The sequence below is a fragment of the Otolemur garnettii genome, unplaced genomic scaffold (assembly GCF_000181295.1).
Source record: "Otolemur garnettii isolate 467f Iridium unplaced genomic scaffold, OtoGar3 scaffold00023, whole genome shotgun sequence".
Taxonomy (NCBI): Eukaryota; Metazoa; Chordata; class Mammalia; order Primates; family Galagidae; genus Otolemur; species Otolemur garnettii.
In genome coordinates, this window is record NW_003852418.1 from 6,850,074 (window position 1) to 6,858,868 (window position 8,795).

The 8,795-nt window shown below is 44.7% G+C and overlaps 1 protein-coding gene across 1 annotated transcript in view; it reads left to right on the forward strand.

Annotated features, from left to right (window-relative positions):
* Window positions 1-1,108: 1,108 nt before the first annotated feature.
* PKIG (cAMP-dependent protein kinase inhibitor gamma) overlaps window positions 1,109-8,795 on the forward strand; it is a 97,201-nt gene continuing 89,514 nt past the window's right edge. Inside the window, exon 1 of the mRNA XM_003787620.2 lies at window positions 1,109-1,296. The gene's annotated coding sequence lies outside the window, so the exon portion shown is untranslated. The remainder of the gene's footprint in view (window positions 1,297-8,795) is intronic.

The following is an 8,795-nucleotide window of genomic DNA, read 5'->3' on the forward strand; positions in this document are numbered from 1 at the left end:
TGGCGCCTTAGCCGGTTGAGCTATAGGCGCCGAGCCTGTTTTTCCATTCTTGAAATACTTAGAAGAATGGTCTCCAAATCCAACCTGGCTGTTACGAAGGATGCGAAATTTCCATCTTTTTATTAGGATGAATAGTATTCCATGGTATACACATACCACAGGTTATTAATCCATTCATGTGTTGGGGGTATTTGAGTTGTTTCCACCCTTGCCATGGGGTCGTAGCTCACAGCAACCTCAAACTCTTGGGCTCCAGCCATCCTGCCAGTAGCTGGAACCACAGGGGCCTCCAACAACACCCCGCTATTTTTAGACACCCCGGGGTGGGTGGTGGATATGGTTCTCAGTCTTGCTGAGGCTGGTCTGGAACTGGTGAGCTCAAGCGATCTGATCTGTCGCCTGTCTGGGCCTCCCAGAGTACTGGGATTACAGGCGTGACCACCATTCCCGCCTTGTTTCCACATCTTTGTGGCTACGAACATTCTAATGCAAATGTCCCTGTGGTAAAATGTCTTTTTGTTGTTATTTGGGTAAATGCCTAGCAGTGCAAATGCAAGGGCGAATGTAATTCTTAACGTGAAATGAAACAGGCTTTAGTTTTAGGTACTAAACACAGGTATAATTTGCATGTCCTTGTTTATGGGAGGTTAATAAGATCTTTGAGGCCTGCTCTTCATAGGTCCCTGAGACTTTTACCTTCTATTTTGCACAAGGAGTTGGCGGAGTGGTCCCTGAGACTTAGATTTTGTTTTTACAATCTGGTGATCTAGTTCTCACCCGAAGAAACAAGTTTATTTACTCTTTGCCACACAACCCCTTCACAGATCATAAAACAAAAGAATCTGCCATCCCTCCCACATCAGTTTTCTCGTCTTTAAATAGTCTCAGTCTAGCAAGCTGCCACCTGAGGGCCCATCTCCTTATCAAAGGTGCCCATCTCAGGTTACAAAGAGATAAACTGAGGCACAAGCAGCATCCGAGGCACAAGTCCTCCGCCTGGCCTCTCTGTCTCCCTTTCCCCACTAGAGACAAGTTCAGGGCTGCCAAATCTAACCCAGATCCCTCACTGATCACGACTCTGACTCCCACCCGGTCCTTCCTCCGCCGGCTCCGCCGCTGCGGAAGGAGTCGCTAACCCTCCAGGTCCCATCCGAGCCTCCGTAGCGCTAGCGCCGCGGGAGTTCAGCAGCCCGGTCGCCAAGGCAACGGGCTCCGCTGCGGGCTGCGGGCGCCAGGCTGCCCCGGGGAGGCGCTGCGGGCCGGCGGCCCCGGCACGGTGAGGCTGCGAGACTGCAGGTGAGCGGGGACCGAACGGGCAGTCCCGGCCTCAATGCACCGGGCCTGGAGACGACTTGGCGACACACGGCGAGGGGCTGGACCGCGGGGGACCCCAGGGACGGCGGCTAGAGCAGGACCTTTGTCCCTCCGTTGAGCTGGGAGCAGCGCCCCCAATGGCCTTTGATCCTGCCCCGCTTTCAGGTGGAGTGGGCTTTGGGCTGTTGATCGTAATTTTAGGCGCTGCTTGGCCTTATTCGGAAGTTGTTTTTTTTTTTTCAAGCCCTTATTTGAGGGGATCGGGAGATAACTCGAAACTGTGCGGAGAATATGTATGTGTGAGACTTCTCTGGGGCCAGAGAGGATTGACTGTGTGAGTCAGTTTTCTTACCTGCAAAATGTGGATAAGGACAGCACCTGTCTTATAAGGTTATTACAGAGTAAATTTATATTTTAAATTATTGAACATAGGTCCTCAATACTGGACAGCTTTTGTATTATTACTACTACTACTACAAGGAGGTCCATCATCGGATATTTATTGTGAGCCTGGGCCAGAGCTGATTGCCAGGGGTGAAAAGGTGAGACAACTTGTAATAAGGAACTCCACAGTTTTACAGGGGAGATGGATTCCTAGACATCCTGGTATTGTGGCCAGTGCCTGTAATCCCAGCGACTCAGGAGGCTATTCCATAGCTATTCAGGCTATGGCTTTGGACACAGAAAGGGCTGTGAATACAGAGAAGACAGCCTAGTTTTCTGGAGGTGAGGTTGGTGAGGATGGTCAAAGAGAAATTCCAAAATAAGGTGACTTCTGAAATGAGATACGGAAGATTGGTTTTGTATTGGCTAGAGGATGAGGCTGGTGAAGTGTGAGCTCCCGAGGGCATGTGCAAAGCCCTGAGGAGACAGTGCCAACTTCCTGGGAATCAGGAAGGATTTCGGGCTGGAGGGAGACAAGATTCTTAGAGTTGAAGGTGGTCTGGCTAAATGATGATTGAGAGATAAGCAGATGCTCTTCTGGAAAGACTTTCTAAGTTTTGGGGAGTTTGGACCTTATTTGGGGGCAATGGGAAACCATCAAAGAGTTTTGAGCAGGAGGGAGGGTGTGTATGTGTGTTGGGTGGGGTGGGTATGTTTGCTCAGAGCTATGGTTTCAGAAAGGTAAGGGTTTTTTGTTGGTCTTATCATGGTTCTTATCTGTTTTTCACTTTGTCGCCATTTACTTATGGTGATTCAAAATGTGTGGATACAGTAGAACCCCCATAGTTGATCACCTACCTTCATTGGCCTCCTCCTTACATTGAACCACTTTTCACAGACTAGACATGCACCATATCAGTACAGTAGGCATAGTTCCATAGTTCAATTTACAGAGGTTCTACTGTTTTTTTTGAGTCTTGCACTGTTGCCTTGGGTAGAGTGTCGTGTCATAGTTAATAGCAACCTCAAACTCTTGGGCTCAAGCAACCCTCTTGTCTTAGCCTCCTGAGTAGCTGGGATTACAGACACTGGCCACAATACCAGGCTAATTTTTCTATTTTTAGTAGAGATGGGGTCTTGCTCTTGCTCAGGCTGCTGGAACTCCTGAGCTCAAGTGATCTACCTGCCTTGGCCTCCCAGGGTGCTAAGATTACAGGCATGACTGTATATTGTTTTAAGACCAGGTCCTGCTATGTTGCCCAAGCTGGTCTTAGGCTCTTGGCTCAAGCCATCTTCCTGACTCAGCCTCCTGAGAAGCTGGGTGGGATTCCAGGTGCAAACACCACATCTGGCTAATTAAAAAAAATAATAATTCAGTGAGGGCTTGGCACCTGTAGCACCGTGGTTACATCACCAGCCACATGCACCAAGGTTGGCCAGTTTGAACCCACCCTGGGTCAGCTAAACAACAATGACAAATGCAACAACAAAAAAATAGCCAGGTGTTGTGGCGGTTGCCTGTAGTCCCAGCTAGTTGGGAGGCTGAGGCAAGAGAATCGCTTGAGCCCAAGAGTTTGAGGTTGCTGTGAGCTGTGACACCACGGCACTCTACCGAGGACGACATAGACACTGTCTCCCCCCCAAAAAATTTAGTGAGCATCTACTCTGTGCCAAGAGTTGTATATGTAGTAAGGCAATGGGTCCCTGCCCTCATGGAAGTCACACATTTGTGAAGAAAACAGACACCAGGCAAGTGATTATAACATGTGATGGAGTTGTGAAAGGGAGTGAGTGTTTAGGTGATGCCAGGCTAGTTTAAAGATTGAGGGAAGGTCTTGAAAGATGTCTGGAGGGAGTAGAATGAGTTAGCTGCAGTAGGCAATATTCTAAACATGTATTTTACACCTGTTCAAAGTACATTCATGGAGACAAAAGCAGCCCATGACAATTGGAACTTAAATATTGGAAGAGATCCATCTAAAGAGACTTTTTTATTTAAAAAAAAAAAAAAGGCCCAGATCATTCAGGTCTATTGCATTGCTCTTGGAAGAAAGAGCCATTCACTTAGGCTACATCAAGAAGAAATGGCTGGAGAAGCAGGAGGGAAACCAGGAGAGTATAGTAGTGAAGGCTACAGGAGGTCAGCTTTTCTGGATGTTACTGAGGTGTCAGGTAAGATAAATTAAAACTTAAAATGTTTCCTTTGGATAAATAAATATGGAGGTCACTGGGGACCTCATTGAGCAGATTTGGTGAAAACGATGGGGGTGGAATCTATAATATCCGCAGCTTTCAAAGGTTCAATGTAATATATCAGTGGGATGAGTTAAGAGTGGGATGTGAGAAAGACGAAGTGTAGGCGGCTCAAAGAAGTTTGGCTGTGAAAGGAGGGAGAGAGAAGGCTGGAGAGCAATTGGCGAATAAGGTGAAGTTTTTTTTAAGCATAGGAGAGATTAAATGCTGTTGGCAAAGAGCCAGTAGAGAGGGAAAGGCTGAGAAGATACTGGAGGTGAAGGGGAGAATTGATAGTATAACTTTCCTGAGAAGGTGGGAGTGAATAAGCTCCACAGCACAGATCCTTTAAGCAGAGTCTGGTGGCTTCTTTTGGAGAAGTAGGAAACAAGATAATTGCCAAAAGGAGTGCACCAGTGTGATGCAACAATAATAAATAAAAAAAGGTATAAATGTGGAAAGAAAGTCACATTTTCCATATCAGCAGATAGCAGGCATTTATTGAACTCATATTGTGTTAAGCACTATTTTTCTTTCTTTCTTTTCTTTCTCGAGACAGAGTCTCATTCTGTTGCCCTCAGTAGAGTACTGTGATATCACAGCTCACAGCAATCTCCAACTCCTGGGCTTATGCAATTCTCTTGCCTCAGCCTCCCAAGTAGCTGGGACAACAGGCGCCTGCCACAACACCCGGCTATTTTTTGTTGCAGTTTGGCTGGGGCTGGGTTTGAACCCACCACCCTCTGTATATGGGGCTGGCGCCCTACTCACTGAACCACAGGTGCCGCTGAAGCACTATTTTTTTTGAGACAGAGTCTCAAGCTGTCGCCCTGGGCAGAGTACTGTGGCATCATAGCTCACAGCAACCTCCAACTTGGGCTCAAGCAATCCTCTTGTCTCAGTTTTTATGTGGCCTATGCCCTATCCACTGAGCTATGAGCACCGCCAATGATGTTTTTATAATATTGAAAACCTAAAACAGACTGGTTAAATTATAGTACAGTCCTATGATGGACACTATCAGCTATTAAAAGAGAATTAGGTGAGAGCTGTATAATTAGAAAGATGTTTACATCATATGGTTAGGTGCTAAAAGCAGATGACAGTATGTTCCTATTTTTTTAAGTGTATACATACATATTTATGGAAATAGATCTGAAATTTTGTTATTAGAAATGTAAATGTTTAATCTTGGTAAAATACACATGACATTTACCATTCTAACCATTTGAAAGTATAGAGTTTAATAGTATTAAATATATTAAATCTATTCAGTTGTGCAGCCAATCCCTAGAACTTTTTCATTTTACAGAATGGAAACTCTATACCTATTAAACCACTAACTCCCCTCCCCCAACTCCTGGCATCACCATTCTACTTTTGTTTCTATGAGTTTGATGACTTTACATACAAGGGGAATCTTACATGTATTTGTCTTCTTGTGAGTGGCTTATTTTACTTAGCATGTTGTCTTCGTGGTTCATCCTTGTTGTAGCATGTGTTAGAATTTCCTTCTTTTTTAAATGCTGAATAATACTCCATTGTATGTTTATACCTCATTTTGTTCATTTCATTCATTGATGGGCCCTTAGGTTGCTTCCATCTTTTTGCCATTGTGAATGTTGCTATGAAACATGAGTGTACTAGATAGGTGAATTCTTTCTGTGTTACGAGATGATGGGGAAACTTTTACCCTTTTCCTCATTGCCTTATTTTTCTTTTTTAATGAGCTGAATTGCTTTCACAGTCAGAAAAGGCAATCAGGATATATCCTGTGTAGGGGGAGGGGAGAACAAAGGTTAGAAAGGGCAGTAGCAGTGGGAATGGAATGGAGAAGAGTGGATTTGAGAGATATTTCAGAAGGAGAATCAGCACTTAACAACTAAGAGGTAAAGGAGAGAAGAGAGGAAAGTGATGCCTTCCTGGCCTCTGGTAGGAAGGGGCACCTTTGGTGGGGCTTTGATTAGCGGAGGAAAGGGAGCAAAAAGGCTAGAGAGGCTCGGCACCTGTGGCTCAAGTGGCTAAGGCACCAGCCACATACACCTAAGGTGGTGGGTTCAAATCCTGCCTGGGCCCACCAAAAAACAATGATGGCTGCAACCAAAAAAAGGAAAAAATAGCCAGGCATGTAGCGGGCACCTGTGGTCCCAGCTACTTGGGAGGCTGAGGCAGGAGACTCGCTTAAGCCCAGGAGTTGGAGGTTGCTGTGAGCTGGGATGCCATGGCACTCTACCCAGGGGGACAGCTTGAGGCTCTGTCTCAAAAAATTAAAAAAACAACAAAAAAAAAATCTAGAGAGCCACCTGAGCCTTTGTTTAGCTATTTGGACTTTTTCCAGAAGACAGAAAGAAGCCGTTGAAAGAAGGCCAGGTGTGGTGGCTCACGTCCGTAATCCTGGGAAGCCAAGTTGGGTGGATACCTTGAGCTCAGAGTTCCAGACCAGCCTGAGCAAAATTGAGAAGCCCATCTCTACTAAAAATAGAAAAAACGGAGGCAAGAGGATCACCGGAGCCCGAGAGTTTGAGGTTGCTGTGAGCTATGACATGGCACTCTGCCCAGGGGTAACAGCTTGAGACGCTGTCTTAAAAAAAACAAAAAGATTTGATCAGATTTGCCTATAGAAAAATTACCTTAGCTCCAGCCCATTCAGCTGGGTGAAACCAGGTAGTGCAAATATTTGTTTGTGTTACGAGTACTTGAACCTCTGTTAATTTCCTTTTATTTGAGATGTAGCTTTAGTACAAACAGATACAGAGACATATCTATTTTTCTAAGAGCACCTGGCATGTCTTAAAGTCTTATTTAGATTACATTGAGCCCTAATTGCGGCTAGTTGTATTACAACATAGTCTCCTGTGAATTTACTTTCTACCTTTAGTAGAAGAAATGTGAATAATCAGGGAAGTAAAGAAGAAATATAAACTATTCAAGGTACAGAACTTCAATTTATTGAAAATATCTTCACTACTCTCTTTTGGAGAGAAAAGGGCCAATATAAGGCAGGCAAAGTCGTATTAAGGAACTATTACAAAACAAAAATTCCTGGAGTCCAGATGGATTCAGCCCATCACCTATTTCCCACAAACCTGTAATCTACTTCCAGAGCATTACAGAGAGAGGAAGCTAAGTGTTGGGCTAACATTTATAAATAGCTTTGCATTTATAAGAGCTTGATTTCCCAAAGGTGGATTCCATGATCTCATTTCATTCCTTCCCAACGATTTTATGGGGGTAGATATTATCATTCCCATTTCCAGATGAGAAAATTAAAGATCAGAAGCTTCAGAAGACCACTGCCATATCCTGTATCATAATAAATCCTGGAGTTTAAATTCAAGTTTTCTTATTTTCTGCTTATATTTTAGCCTTTTTTTGGAGACAGAGTCTCACTTTATCATCCTCAATAGAGTGCAGTGGCGTCATAGCTCACAGCAACCTCAAACTCTTGGGCTCAAGCAATTCTTTTGCCTCAGTCTCCCAAGTAGCTGGGACTACAGGCACCCACCACAACGCCTGGTTATTTTTATTATTTTTTTTATTTTTTATTTTTTTTGAGACAGAGCCTCAAGCTGTCCCCCTGGGTAGAGTGCCGTGGCATTACAGCTCACAGCAACCTCTAACTCCTGGGCTCAAGCGAGTCTCTTGCCTCCGCCTCCCAAGTAGCTGAGACCACAGGCGCCCGCCACAACGCCCGGATATTTTTTGGTTGCAGCCGTCATTGTTGTTTTGGCAGGTCCGGGCTGGGGATTCGAACCCGCCACCTTAGGTGTACGTGGCTGGCGCCTTAGCCGGTTGAGGTATAGGCGCCGAGCCGTCGCCTGGTTATTTTTAGAGACCAGGTCTCCCTGGTGCCCAGGCTGGTCTCGAGCTCTGAAGCTCAGGCAGTTTAGCAGCCTCAGCCCCACAGAGTACTAGGATTAAAGGCATGAGCCACCTCACCTGGCCACATATTTTAGCCTTTTATTATGGAACATTTTTAACACATACAAAAGTAGAAATTATAATAAAAAACACCTATAGGCTCGGTGCCTGTGGCTCAAGTAGCTAAGGCGCCAGCCACGTACACCCAAGGTGGTGGGTTCGAATCCAGCCCAGCCAGCCAAACAATAATGGGGGCTGCAATAAAAAAATAGCCGGGCATTGTAGCAGGTGCCTGTGGTTCCAGCTACTTGGGAGGCTGAGGCAGGAGACTCCCTTGAGCCCAGGAGTTGGAAGTTGTTGTGAACTGTGATGCCAGGGCACTCTACCCAGGGGGACAGCTTGAGGCTCCTGTCTCAAAAAACAACAACAACAACAACAACAAAAACACCTATATACCCTTCTTTCAGCATCCAGTTAACAATATATGGTCAATTATGTTTCATCAGTACTCTCCACTTTCTTCCTGTTTTTGATTATTATAAAGCAAATGCTAGACATTGTATAGACCAAGGCCCTTAGGCTGCTAAAGGTTTTCCAAAAAATCACTTACATGAGGCAGATTGGTTAATAAGAGAAAAGGCATACAAATTAATTTGTACAAGAGAGCTTTCAGGATGAAGACCTATATAGATAGAGGGAAAATCATTTTTATGCTTAGGTTCAATAAAGTATAGATAGTCATGTAGAAATATGATTAGACAAAAAAATGTATGATCTAATACTAATACACTGAATGGGGAAATTCAGTCCCAGCAATGCCTGTCTAGATCCCTTGCTGGCCGCTCTGGGCATGTATTCGTGCCTTCTGAGTATAGGACAGGGCCCTCTTTAGAAGGGGGGGTTCTATGACCTACAGTCAAACAAGGTAGATCAGATAATTTCTTTATGGCCAGATTTTACTCAGAAGAATTTTAAGTTTTTTTTTTTTTTTTTTTTTTTTTTTT